This window comes from Phyllostomus discolor, chromosome 4 (genome assembly GCF_004126475.2).
Source record: "Phyllostomus discolor isolate MPI-MPIP mPhyDis1 chromosome 4, mPhyDis1.pri.v3, whole genome shotgun sequence".
In the NCBI taxonomy this organism is placed as follows: Eukaryota; Metazoa; Chordata; class Mammalia; order Chiroptera; family Phyllostomidae; genus Phyllostomus; species Phyllostomus discolor.
In genome coordinates, this window is record NC_040906.2 from 160,313,681 (window position 1) to 160,328,258 (window position 14,578).

Below are 14,578 nucleotides of genomic sequence, written 5' to 3' on the forward strand. Positions count from 1 at the left end.
ACAACTTAAAAATTGTTTCTTCAAGGATATGCGTTCCAAGCCTTAAAATTTCCTTTATTTGTCCTTGGTTTGCATAATCTATCTCCCTGTTCAACTCATATTCTTTAAAAATGTCCAGGCACAGCATACCAGCTTCTAGAGATACTTTCCTACTCTTGACCACCAGAGTTATGTGTGACTTCACTGTCAGGACAACATTTTTAAGAGACCTAAACTCTGAACATCTACCTTTGTAATTATACTCTCAGACTAAAAATCAAACAAACCTGTCCTGTAAAGTCCAGTTGCCAGATTTAGCAGGTAAAAATAGAAGTTGTAAAGTTAAATTTGAATTTTAGGTAAACAGCAAATAATTTAGTAAAATTTGCTCCATGCAATGTTTGTAACATCCTTGCATGAGACACGCTTAAACTTAAAACGTATTTTTGTATTAAAAATTACATATATACATATATTTTGTGTCTGTACTATTTATCAACTTTATCCAAGAGAATGAGTCCCATGAGGATGGGAATTTTGCTTGTGTTCACTGAATATACACAGTCAGCCACCTAAACAATGTCTGAATATAGGTTCTCAATAAATATCTGCACAATGGATGGATAAATGGATTAACTGGAAAGATAAAGGGAGGCCAACGTTGCCACAAAAAAAGGACCATTATCTGCAGGAATCCATTATCTGGATTCCCATATATTTATTTTTTTAATGTTTTTATCATCTTTAGGTCAAGACCTCAGACATATATTTTCACAGAAATTAGTTTAATTATTCGATTATTTCAGTCCTTAAGATGTTTTACAAACTAGTAAGTTTACTCAAACACAAAAGAAGTCGAAATCTGATGTTATTTATTCACCTCACAATGTCATTTTTCTCAAAGAACTCAAAAACTTACCCATGCATAAATTTAATTCTAAAATTAGTATTTGGGTAACCATTTTCAAAGTCTCAAGCTAATAAAGCAGAATAGCAAAATCAAGGGTAAAAGAAAAGTTGATATTTGTTAGAAACTCTAGGGTAGGAGTGGGCTCTGAAAGAAAATCAGAGCAAAAGAATGTAGGAACAGCTTTCATTCATTTAACTGACATTTCTTAACTAGTATTTCTACTACATGCTAGACACCAAGTGGGTGGCCATGGTGAGCAAAATCAATGTGAAGTTTATATATAGTTTGGTGGGGGAGACAAACCAATTATACAAAATGCCAATACTTGTTTTAAAATCAGTCTGCTATAAAAAGGGGCAGTAAAGACTGTGATCATAACAGAAAGGAAGTTGGAAAGGGGAAGCAGCTTTCTTACATTGTGACTTCAAGGATGAGGAGTTGGCCAGGTAAAGAGGGCAACACATTCCAGCTGAGGGATGAGAACATTTCACATCAAGGAACTGAAAAGATGATTGGAGTATAGTCCATGAGAAATGAGACAAGACATGGAGCTAGAGCAACAGGTAAGAACCAGGTGATGAAAGGCCTTGCAAATAACGTTCTTAGAAATTATTCTAATAGTAAAAAAATTTCCAACAGAGTTTTTACTTGAGTTGTGTTTAATAAGGATTACTCTCGCTACAGTGAAGGGCTTGTGCCACAGGAAGGCAAGATGGAGCTACAGAAAGATACTAGGGGATTGTTGCAGGAATCCAGATGAAAGGCAAAGAGGATAAATTCCTAAATGAAGTAATAATAGTGATTTAGAGAAAAGTGGATTAATCCAAGTGATTAAATTAAAGCTATTTGGCTTGTGATTATCTGTATTTGTGGTGGGGTAGGTGACAAAGATCAAGACTGACTTCCGCATTTATAGATAAGATTGATGGTACAATTCACTGAACTAAGATATACCAGAGTAGATGGGGATTATTTTAGGAGGAGGGAAGTGGCAGTATATAGGAAACTGTTCCTCATGGCGTGGGAAAAGTAGCCCAGCCCCCACTCGAAAAGGCCAATGGGGAGTGAGGTCCGGCACACAGGGCAATGCTCACGGATAGGTTCTCCCATTGGGAATCAGGCCTACATTGTACCTAAGCCACTACGAAGCTTGCTTTTGCTAAAACTCCCTCACCCTGGATTGAGGCAGCAAATGTTTACTGCATATCTCTAACCTAACTTCCTAAAGTCTGTGCTAAAGCTCCCAAGTATCGAGTGTAACCAGTTCAACCACTTTTCCCCTTGATCTGTAATATCCTTCTCTTGGAAGTAATTAGCAACATTCTTTCCTTTGTTATCTGTAAAAGGTAATCACCTACTATAAACCTGTGCATAGTAAATGAGGACCACTCTCTATGGAATTTACTCACAAAAGCAATAAAAGTCTGTCCAGGCAGGAGTCAGGCCTTCTCTCTCACTTAGAGAGTGGTCATGCCATCCCTTTTTCTCCACAGGACTTCTGTAGTCCGTGAATTTGTTCATCGCAGCCACAACACACAGACCTGCCGGACAGGGTCTGCATCAGCAAGAATAAGGACTACAAGAGAGGAAAATCACCCGAGGATTGTGTGTGGACTAAGAAGAAAAGGCAGCAAAAGGTGGAGAAAAACAAGCCTTTAAGGAATAAATAGGTGGGAAAGTCTATAAAAGAGATTTTGAACAGCAGAACACCAAAAAAGGCCAGGGAAAAACCAGAAGTGTGGTATCTTCAAAAACAAGGAAAGAAGGGGTTTTAAGAAACAGGTATAGCCCTAGCTGGTATGGCTTAGTAGGTGGGAGTGTTGTCCCATAACTGAAAGGTTGCAGGTTCAATTGCCTCTTAGGACAGTGTATGATCCCCAGGCAGGTACCGGAGGCAATGAATGGGAGGCAACCAATCAATGTTTCTCTCTTTCTTTCTTTCTTTCTCTGTCTCTGAAAGCAATGAAAAAAATGTCCTCAGGTGAGGATTAAAAAAAAAATTTAGAAAAAAAAAAACAAAAAATGTCAAATGGTGTCAAGAAATGTGTTAAAATATCCACTGGATTCAGAATTTCAGCAATGTTCTTCCAGTGTTCTGTTTCTAATAAATACAAACAGAAGAGTTCTGAAAAAGTAAAGTAAGTCACTCTTCAAACTCCCTAATAACTCATTTTTTCCCAAGCTTTTGGCTAAAATCAGTGACTTAGGATACCAAATTTTTCACTTTTTAAATCACTGAAAAGCTTCTATTTTTACGAATTTTGGGTTGGCCAAAGGAGCATTCACTGGCCATACATTAGTATTTTTCTTTGCTAAAGTGAATTCACTGAACGGTCTTTCAAAGCCAGCATCTTGATTATAATCTCTGAGAATGCAAACATAGTGTATGTCTTGCTCTTCCCTGGTGTGGTTTATGGTCTGTGCCAAGGAACTAAATAAATATTTGTTCAATGATGTGTACTTAGAGCACTGATATGTGAAGCTTCCCAGAAATGATTTTTAGGTTATTCCTTACCACTCTAATCCCTGAAATGCAGAAATGATAATGTTTTTGCAAAGTTTCCTTCACACCTTAAAGAATGCTCAGAAGCAACTGTTTAGTGAGTCTCCAAAGTACTACTTAAAGCAGATCTCACTCATAGACAAAGACAACAGTATGGTGATTACCAAAGGGAAAAGTGGGTGGGGACAGGTAGAAGATGATATTGGGGGTATAAATGGTGATGTAAAGAGACTTGACTTGGGGTGGTGAATACACAATACAATATACAGACAATGTATAATGGAATTGTACACCTGAAACCTATACAATTTTATTAACCAATGTCTCCATGATAAATTCAATAAAAAAGAAAAAAGGTCTCATTTTAGATAAGGCATGCACACTAGGAAAAGATGTACTGAAATTACTTTTGTAAAATGAGTATCACCCTCAGATTAATTTCTTCTTATAAATCATTTATGTAGCATTTTATAGCTAAGTTTCTTAAATCAAGATATAGATATCCTTATTTCCATTATAAATAAGAGCAAAATTCAACATTTTTATATTGTTCCATCTGATTAGCCTGTTGGTCATTTTACTCACTTTCAAGAAACTAAAAAAGTTTTCCAAAAAGACAACTTGTCTCATCAGCAGGCAATTCTTCTCTTAAAATGGAGTATAAGTTTTCCTTTATCATATGTGTATGCCATGTTTCTTAGCTATACACAACTGAGTAACTTGCTAGTCACTGACAATTTCAAAATGACTAGAAAGTCTTTGAAAATGCTACAAAACATTAATGACAAAAGAAAACTGTTAAGCAGGGAACAAGAAAGCTAAACATGAAAAATAAATCCACTCAAGTAAAATTATTTAGGCTATGCTTGATTGGCATCCCTAGGGAATCTTTTTCTAATGCAAGACTATTATTATAACTATAATTAAAAATAAAAGATGAATAGCACAACCCAGTGTAGAATCAAAAGCTGAATTCTCAATTTCGACAACACTGAAAATCAGATGAATAATTTCCATCTATGAAACATGAAATCTGGTGATGGAAACATGAGCTATTCAATCTTACCTCACTTAGGGAAAGAAAGAAAATAATATTTCTAGTTAGAACTGTACATGTGATTTCATTCATATCAAACATTTAGCTACCACTAAAATTATCCTTCTTTTGAACCAAAGAACAGCAAAATACATGAACCCACTGCACTCAATGAATACATTAGTGTGTGATAAGAAGCCTATTTAAAAGAACTTCCCATATACCCCCAACACCTCCCTAGGGTGAGAGAGCGCGCACACACACATCTACTTACTTCAAAATGACATTTTAGATTACCCGATCGCTAAATTCACTCACAATTCACCATGGTCAACTCCCTACGCAGTCTATTAGCTTTTCAATGTAGGGGTAAAAAAAATACAAGGAAGCATATTTTCTCCCAAAATCTACGTGAATACGAAAAAGTTACCAAGACTTTGGAAAGGGGAAAAAACTAACGAAAACAAATTACCCACGCATAAGAAAGAAAAATCATCCCATGTGGTGATCACCTGGTGGCTTAACCCCTGAGCAATATGTGGCTCAGTTCATTTTTTTGAACCCCACCCCCACGGACGAATTCCAAGAATGCTCCGCTTCGGCTGTCTGAGGTCCCGGACTAGTCCGAAGACCAAGAAAGGGATGACAGCTTGCGGCTCGCCTGCCTCCAAGGCTAACTGAGAATCACCTCAGAGGCTAGCCCGGTAGAGGTGCCCACCCTGCAGCCTCTGCCTCCCAGCCAGCCTCCAAGGGCCGGGGAGTCCCTTCTCCTCCCATCTCCAACTCCTCACCTCTCAGTCCCGGCTCACGAGCTTCCCATCCCTCAGTCAGCTTCGGTTCCACGCCTCTTTCTCTTTCTGTTTTATTTTTACTTGCCACTCCAAGTGGGGGGGCCCTTAGGCAGGCCAGACGACCGCTGAGCCCACGTCCACAACCCACGCTGGGCTCGCCAGAGTCGCTCCCAATCAACAGAACAGGACACGCTAGGATGGCCACACCGCCCAGAGCCAGACAGACCTACAAACCCGGAAAGTAGGAAGGGGCGGAGCAGGCGCAGGCCAACACGTCACCCGCCTGCTGCGGCGCCAACGTCAACACGTAGCTCCCTACAGCCCCACCCCTCCGGGGTGGCGTGCGGAGGCCCCGCCTCCTGCCGGCTAAGTAAGGAGCGACGGGTCCTGAGACTAGGGCGCCTTCAGTACTGGTGCGGATCTGGCGGAAGTGTTCCCTGGACTCTCTGGCCCGGCTTGAGATCCAACCGGCGTCTGCCGCTCACTGTCAGAGTGCAATTGTTTGAGTCGGCTGATTTTCCTCCTGCCCTAGTCTGTAAGGTCAGGACAGGGAGAAAATAATTCCTTTTAAAGGTAAGGGAGAGAAAAGCAGTGAATATGTATGAAGAACTGGGCAACTACCGTCATCAGATCCAGCCAGAGCTTCAGGCTGCTTCAGGATACTTTATACACGGTTCCCTGGTTTCAAGTCCCGCTTTTCTTAAGCTTTCTGGAGTCTGTTTACTTGTCTTCAAGTTATCTCTGCTAGTCAGCCTTTTGGCTGGACCACCCCACCAAAAACGAGACAACTAAGGATTCTCAGACTCAATCGAAAAGGCAGGAAAGTATAATTCAGGAAAATTAACAAACCTCAAGAACTGTACAGTGTATGTGTGTATAGTTCTGGACTAAAAGCTGGGCATGCAAAGCTGGGTATGAGGTAATAAAGTGTTGTGGCATCCTTTTTCTCTTACATCTCTCTTATAAGAAATGTGTCTTGTGACCTAACCGAACTTTGTTTTATATAGAGAGGCAGTCAGTAGTGATCCAGGGATACTCTTCATTGGCCAAACCACTCCTGGAATTCTCTGTTCAGTTCTAGGTCAAGCACTTTAAGAAGACCTTGAACAAGTAGGAACTATTTCAAGAAGAGCAAAATGATGGAACTCAAAAGGATGATAAATAAAGAAGTAGTGATTGAACTTGGAGGATTTTTATAGAGGAGAAAAAGCTACTGGGACTATCTCCCAAATAAGTAGACTCATTGCATGACATAGATTCGTTTCATGTGACCTCAAGAAGTGCAGACTTAAAGAGAAACAAAATTCAGATCCTGAAGATTCCCTTCTAGCACTAGCCAGAGAAGTTGTCTGCCTTACAATGGGTGGAAGCCCTAACACTCTTAAGGCTTACTTAAAAAGGAATAGGTGCGGGGAAGCCATACATCAAGAGAAGAATTAGTTGATGGTTTTGTTAAAGCCACTTCAAACCTTGAGATTGAATCAGTACGTAAGTTCCAGCCTTAAAAGAATTTACAGATTAGCTTATAAGACAAGATAAATGCATCAAAGGGTAAATAATGCAAGGAGGCCATATGATAATGATTGATACTAACAATAAATACTGGAATTCACATGATAGATTGTTCTCATTATAGTTCCAGAGGCTTAAGAGAGGGGAAGAAAATGAAAATAGACATGTCCAGAACTGCCCTGTCCAGAGAGGGTAGCCCCTAGCCAAATATGGCTATTTACACTTGAAATATGGATAGCCTGAATTAACACATGCACTAAGTGTGAAATATACACCAGATTTTGAAGACTTAGTACAAAAGAAAATGTAAAATACAGTATCTTAATTCTTATATTGACTACATTTTGAAGTGATATATGGTATATATTGGGTTGATATATTGAAATTAATTTCACTTGTTTATTTTTCCTTTTTTAATGTAGCTACTAGATAACTTTAAAAATAGATGGCTTGCATCATTTCTATTACACAGTCCTGACTAAAGAAATGTACTTCAGTGATCTAAAATATTAATGGAAAGACAGTCTGATAAGATTCCTAATGAAGAGATGGAAGACTGTCCAGAAAGTATGCCATGACCAAGCACAAGGAAACAAGACTGAAGATGCATTTTATGATAGTAACATGTTTGTCTATAATGAAAGGTTCTTGTTAGAAAGTGATCATAATAACTGTTAAATCTGGATAGAAACTATCCAACTGAGTAAGGAGACTCAATTTTGAGTTTAAGGAATTTAGTACAGTAGGCCATCAGGATTTGACAGTTACAAAACTGGATTATAAAGTTATCTTGGCAGTATTGAGTAGGTTAGGTTGAAATTAATGGGTGGATAGGTGACCAATTAAAACTCATTGTACTTAGAAACATAGCAAAAAAATCTTCAATGAGAGATTGATTTAAATAAATTATATGGAATGCCAGGCATTCAAAAAGTATGACATGAATCTGTATTACTTGTTATAGGGATATATCAACATGTACAATTGAATAAATAGTTTATAAAAGAATATGTACACAACATGAACTCTTATAAGTAAAATGGTAGGTGTGTGTATGTAAGTAGATCATTTGACTAAGAGTGCCCTAATTATCTCAAAATTGTCTTTGAAACAAAAAATCTCAAAGTAAAAAGTGTTTCCAAAATATTTTCAGTGGCTCAATAAAATCATCTATGTTTATGGTTCTTTTCATCTCAATATTTTGTCATTCTTAGCATATTAGCCATTTATTGTCAGCCTTTTCACCTTGCATTGTCAAGAAGGGCTGACAAACTCCAGACATATTTCCAGTCCCTCAGTCTCTTTAGGTTCTCCTCTAGTATGAATGTCCACTAGGTGGGCTCAGCTCACCAGTGTCCAACAGCTTCAGTTTCTAGGCTTTGTTTTCTTCTTGTTCACAGTCCATTGTCCTCACATCTTCTCTACCCCACCTTGCAACACTGGGTCTTAAAATTCCATCTTTGCTGGGCCCTGATGCAGTTTTTTATCTAGAGATGACATTAACCTCTCAGGGATGCTGATTACCAAAAGATTCAATTCTAAAACAAGCTTCCCTAATGCTTTTAATAAGTGATGTTGGGTCCAACATGATGTTGGAAAGGTCCAATGATGTTGTTAGGTCACTACCATGGCAGACACTATTGGTTGCCTACCCAACCACCATTTTTCTCCTGTTCCTTAAGAAAATGAATTTATTAGGGTGCCAAACAATTAAAGAAATGTGAGTTCTTCCCATTACTGTGGAAGTAATTCTAATTCCCTTTGTATAAAAATGTCATAGAAATGATTAGATTATGCTACCAAAGGACGGTCATCTAGAGAGGATTCTGCAATTTGTTTTACCCAAATGGCAAAATAAGGGCTTGTAAAATATAGAGAGTTATACTTGGGTTACCATTCAAGATGGTGGCTTTAGCATATAATGTGTCTGCTACTCTGTCCTGGACCCTACTGAAATAAAAATGTGGAAGGAGAAACCAAGGAATAAATGAGTCTTATGTGTTTGTATGTGTGCTTATGTGAAGGGGAGGATGATAGATGGGGAAGAGAAACAAAGTAAGTGAAATTTGAACAATTTCCTGGAAAATAAAACTAACAGAAGTGGTTTCACTAGTAATACCCAAAAGCAGTGAAGAAGCTACAAAAGAATTAACTGGAGGCATAGCAAAGGGCAGAAATTAGAATAAAGGCTGAATATGGGGATAGCATTCTAAATTTAGTACAATTGAATCAATCACCACGCACACTTACTTCTTTCATTCATACACACTGAGAACAGGTGAAGACATCTGCCACCAGCCAAAAACAGAAAATAAGACCCAAAGTCTTTTCTAAATTCATTGTATAAATAGTAGGAGGTGAAAGCTTTTATATTGACAACACAGAGTAAAATCATTCTTTTTTTCAATCCTTTTTTATTGTACTTTTTTTGCATTACCACTTATCCACATTATACCCTCTTCTAGCTCCACGGACTCCCTTCCCTCTACCCCTCAGTCACCACACTGTTGTCTCCTCTGACTATGACTCCTTTTTTTTTTTGCTCAATCCCTCTACCCCTGAACCTCCACCCACCATCACCACTCCCCACCCCCTGCCTCGGCTCTCAGCCTTCTCTCTATAAGTCTGCCTCATTCTTATTCTGGCATTTAGGGCCACCATCCAGACAGCCAGCTACTTGCCTATTCATCCTAAAGTGAAACCTGATATTTGACATTCCAGTCCCTGTTGTAACCAACCCAGCCACTTAGTCATAACTCTCACATTGAAGACAGAACTGGCTACTAAAACTGAATCCATTCTACCTACTATAATAAGCAAAGGAAAACCACATCAATGATCAGTTATTTTTATACATATATAAACATAAATGAATCAACAGGTAAATAACCACTATGAAAAAGATAAAGAAAAGCGGATATAAAAACTATCTCTAATGGAAGCAAATGTAATTTATGAGATAAAAGAACATGTAAAGAGCACTCCAATTTATATACTTCAGTATTCAGAATATATCTATACTACACAAACAAGGTACTCTGAAAAAGTGGTAACTGTAGAATGAAATCTGAAACACTTATAAAACATATTACTTAAATAAAAATTCAATGGAAGTAAAAGTAAAAAAATCTATAATATAGCATATGTAAAGAAATGAAAGCATGAGAAAAGCTTCATGGAGAGCCAGTTTAACAGACTAACATTTAGTAGAAGAAAGATTTAAAAAAATAGTGAGAAAAACCTTAATTATAAGAAGTTTTTTTTAGAATGTAGAACAAAAGTTTTCAAATTGAGTAGATTACAGTGTACCAGAAAATAGATTCATACTTAGACAACTTATATAATAGCAAGAATAAAAACTAGAATAATAATAATAATCCATAAAGTTTATAAATATAAAAGAGATGTTACCAACAAAGGGATAATTAGGCCTATCAGCAACACTGGATGCTAGAAAACAATGACAGAAAACTTTCAGAATTTTAATGTTAGATAATTTTTCAATCTAGAATTCTACACTCATTCAAATTATCAATTAAGTACAGGGGCAAAATAAAGATATTTTCAGATGAGCAAGGATGTAGAACTGCAGAATATTTCCTCCCATGTGATCTTTTAAGAAGTTACTCAACCATATACTCCAGAAAAATAAGGGCAAAAAGTAAGAAATATGGAATGCTGGGAAAGATGCACCAATCCTGGAAAAAGGGAAAGAAAAAGCCTGGAAGAAGGCTGTACAGCAAGTCTAGAGAGAAAGCAGGGTTGGTGGATGCAAGACAAAGGGTTCAAGGAGCAAGGTCTTACAGGACTAAATGGGAGAGAATTCAGTAGAATAGATGGTAAGGTAGAGAATCTTTAAAAAAAAAAGTTGTAGTAAATGAAATAGTGCAAAGATAAAGTGTAGAAGGAGGTGTTTCCTTAAAAGGAATTCAGAAAAAAAATGTTATCAAGAGAAGGTCAAAACAATACATATCCACTACACATAGGATTGAGAGGAAGAAAACCAGCAAAGGAGAAAGATTAGCCAAAGAGGTATAAGAGATTAGCAAAAATATATGAAAATTTTTAAAAGTCATGAACAGAGTTAATTCCTGCTTAAAGTCAAGGAGAGTGGAGATTGAATAAATGTCTTTGGAGATTTAGGTGATTAATAATTTGGAAGCAATTTTAGTAACCTTTTTATAGATGGAATCAGAATGGTAAAATGTAAGAGAGTAAATGAGAAGGGAGAAAATGAAAACACTGATGATAATCATTTTTGTGTAATAATGTCTAAAGCAGAGAAATACATGAAAGAAATGCCAGGATCCAGAGAAAGACTTTTATCTGTATGTGTGTTTTTAAGATAGAAAACAAACAAAAAAACAACAACAACAAAAAAAACAAAACCAAGAGAATGATAGAAGGAAACAGCCTATAAGAAAGGGATGAGTTATAGGCAGACAAAGATTCACTCAAGGACATGGGTGAAGTTATTTCTAATCTTGGTAGAGAGACATTTTCCTGTGAGACAGGACAGAAGGTAGAGTATGCTAGAAAATACAGAATAAGTTTAAGGTATTGAGGAATGTAGAGCTATAGAAATTTCAAAGTCAAATATACAATATGAAAGGTATGTTTCTTTTGGCAGTCTTGAAATTATGAACTGTTCAATGGATGAATATTTTAAACTATTTCCTACAAGATAATAAGATACATTAAATTTTCATAAAATATTACAAAATGCAGACAAAAGCCAATTTCAAAGATGCAGTCATAGGTTAGGTTATAAAAAGTGGCACTACTCAAAGTAGGTATAAATGTATGAAATGAAAACTACAAGTCACATAGTTTTCATTGTCTAATTTAACCTGACATCCAGTTGGCTACTCAAACATCAGGTGAGATCCCATGATAAATAAGTGTGTGTATGCATATGAATATATGCTTGTGTGTTTGAATGGAACTTGAGGGAAACAAGATTAGGGGAGTGAGTTGTAATAGTAATCATTTTAAACTAGATAGTCTTTGGATATCAGAAACTAGGTTTGACTTTTTATACAAACAAATCACCCACCCAGGGTTTTAAGCTGAAACATGTTTATTTCTTAAAGCATTGAGTGGGCAGGGAAGAATTATTCCTTGCCAACTGTTGCTATCCTGTGATCCCCCAATGAATGTTAGGAAATTGGTTAAACTGTACAGAAGAAGAACCAGAGTAATAGTAGCTTAAATAATAGAGTTTACCCCTCATATAACAGGCCAGATGGATAATCCTGGAATGGTCATTTTCTTGATTTAGTCAATCCAGGAACTCAGGCATTCAGGAACTCTGCCATTTCTAGTGTGTTGTCCTCATCTGGTAGTCCAATATGACTTTCATCTATCATCATATTCCAGAAGCAATCAAAAGGCAAAGAAACAAAAGCACATTCCTTTGAGAACAGGAGCTAAAAGTATACCTATCACTTTCAGTCACATGGCCACACTTAGTTGCAAGATAGACTGGGAAATGTAGATTTTATTTTAGGCAACTATATACTCGGTTTAAAAATCAGGAGTTCTATTACCATGGAGACGAAGAGATATTTGGAGACAAGTTTTTTACCCAGAATTTTTTTTCTCAATTAAAGCAAATATATTGATATTAAATAAGTAAGGAGAGCCTACCATTATTTCTTGTCGGAATGAGCCACAGGAAGTAGTGGAATATCAAGAATAATTTTCTCGAACTTCCAGCCATAGACATCCTCTGCCTCCTCACACAACCAAAGAAGTACAATGACAAATTTAAAAACACAAAACAACCAAAACTGCCAGAGAATCAAATTGTATGGAAGTCCGACAACCAAGAAGTTAAAGAAGTAATATTCATACAGACCGGTAGGAGGGAAGGAGACAGGCACCCTGGTGGAGAGGACTGGCGGCAAGGCTGTGGCTGGCGGACTGGGTGAGGTGGAGGATTGTTGATTGGGCGGTTCTACATTTGCATGCAGATAAACCGAGAGGAACGACTGGGGAGTGAGAAGACTGTGCAACCCAGAGTTCCAGCTCGGGGAAAATAAAGCCTCAAATGTCTGATTGAAAACACCCGTGGGGGTTGAGGTGCCAGTGGGAGAAACTCCCAACCTCACAGGAGAGTTCTTTGGAGAGACCCACAGAGTCCTAGCGTATACAAAAGCCACTCACCTAGGAATCAGCACCAAAGGGCCCAGTTTGCTTGTAGGAAGTGGGGGAAGTGACTGAAAACCAGCAGACAGTGGAGCAAGTGTCATTGTTCCCTCTCAGCCCCCTCTCCCACATACAACGTCACACTGCAGCAGCATGGTTGCCCCACCCTGGTGAACACCTAAGGCTCCGCCCCTTGCTATATAACAGGCACATCAAGACCAAAAAAAAAAAATGGCCCAAGTGAAAGAACAGGTAAAAGCTCCAGAAAAAAATACAATTGCAAATTAGATGAAAATTGAAGGCTATGCTAAGTGAAAGAAAGGAAAATGTACAAGAAACTAACAGTGATGGGAAGGAAACCAGGACTCATATCAACAGTGTGAACCAGAAGCAAGAAAGAAATATTCAGCCACAACAGAATGAAGAAACAAGAATTCAAAAAAATGAGAGAGGCTTAGGAACCTCCAGGACATCTTTAAATGATCCAACATCTGAATCATAGGGGTGCCAGAAGGAGAAGGGGAAGACCAAGAAAATGAAAACTTATTTGAATAAATAATGGAGGAGAATTTCCCCAATCTGGCAAAGGAAATAGACTTCCAGAAAGTTCAGGAAGCTCAGAGAGCCCCAAAGAAGTTGGGCCCAAGGAGGAACACACCAAGGCAAATCATAATGACATTACCCAAGATTAAAAATAAGGAGATAATCTTAAAAGCAGCAAGATAAAAGAAGACAGTTACCTACAAAGGAGTGCCTATAGGACTGTGAGTTAATTTCTCAAAAGAAAGCTTTCAGGCAAGAAGAGGCTGGAAAGAAATATTTGAAGTCATGAAAGGCAAGGACCTATATCCAAGATTACTCTATCCAGCAAAGTTTTCATTTAGAATGGAAGGGCAGATAAAGTGCTTCTTGGATAAGGTCAAGTTAAAGGAATTCATCACCCACCCCTTATTATATGAAATGTTAAAGGGACTTATCTAAGAAAAGAAGATAAAAATATGACCAGTAAAATGAGAACAAACTCACAGCTATTAACAATCAAACCTAAAACAAAAACAAAAACAAACTAAGCAAACAACTAGAACAGGAACAGAATCACAGAAATGGAGATCACAAGGAGGATTATCAGTGGGGAGTGGGAGGGGGAGAGGGGGAAAAAGGTACAGAGAATAAGTAGCATAAATGGTAGGTAGAAAATAGACAGGAGATTAAGAATAGTATAGGAAATGGAGAAGCCAAAGAACTTATACGTATGACCCATGGACATGAACTGGGGGGGCGGGGAACGTGGGTGGGAGGGGATGTGCAGGGCAGAGGGCAATAAAGGGGGGTAAATGGGACAACTGTAATCAATAATCAATAAAATATATTTAAAAAAAGAATAAGTTTCTCTCTTTCAAGCACTTGAAGTGAGGTAGTAAAAAATGGCAAAATAAAATGCTGGGTATTGATTATTTTAAGGGTTCATTTTTTTTCTGAAGTTTAAACTGTTCTTAAGCATGTTTAATATGATCAAATTGAAGTTTTCATTCACTCTACCCACAACAATTAAGCACATATCATATAACCCCACTTTGCCAAGCATTGTGAAACTTTTCAAATAAAAATATGATCCTTAGTCTCAAGGAACTTAGAGGAACTTACAGTTTGGGTGAGAGACAAATTTGACACAAGATCACTGAGAACAATTAGGTGCT

General features: G+C 37.6%; 1 protein-coding gene across 2 annotated transcripts in view; it reads right to left on the reverse strand.

The window, feature by feature from the left end:
- ASCC3 (activating signal cointegrator 1 complex subunit 3) overlaps positions 1–5,483 on the reverse strand; it is a 310,528-nt gene extending 305,045 nt beyond the window's left edge. The window contains exon 1 of one of the 2 annotated variants that reach the window (XM_028508379.2): positions 5,220–5,483. The gene's annotated coding sequence lies outside the window, so the exon portion shown is untranslated. The remainder of the gene's footprint in view (positions 1–5,219) is intronic. The other variant, XM_036024518.1, reaches the window with a different exon arrangement.
- Between the last annotated feature and the right edge of the window lie 9,095 nt (positions 5,484–14,578).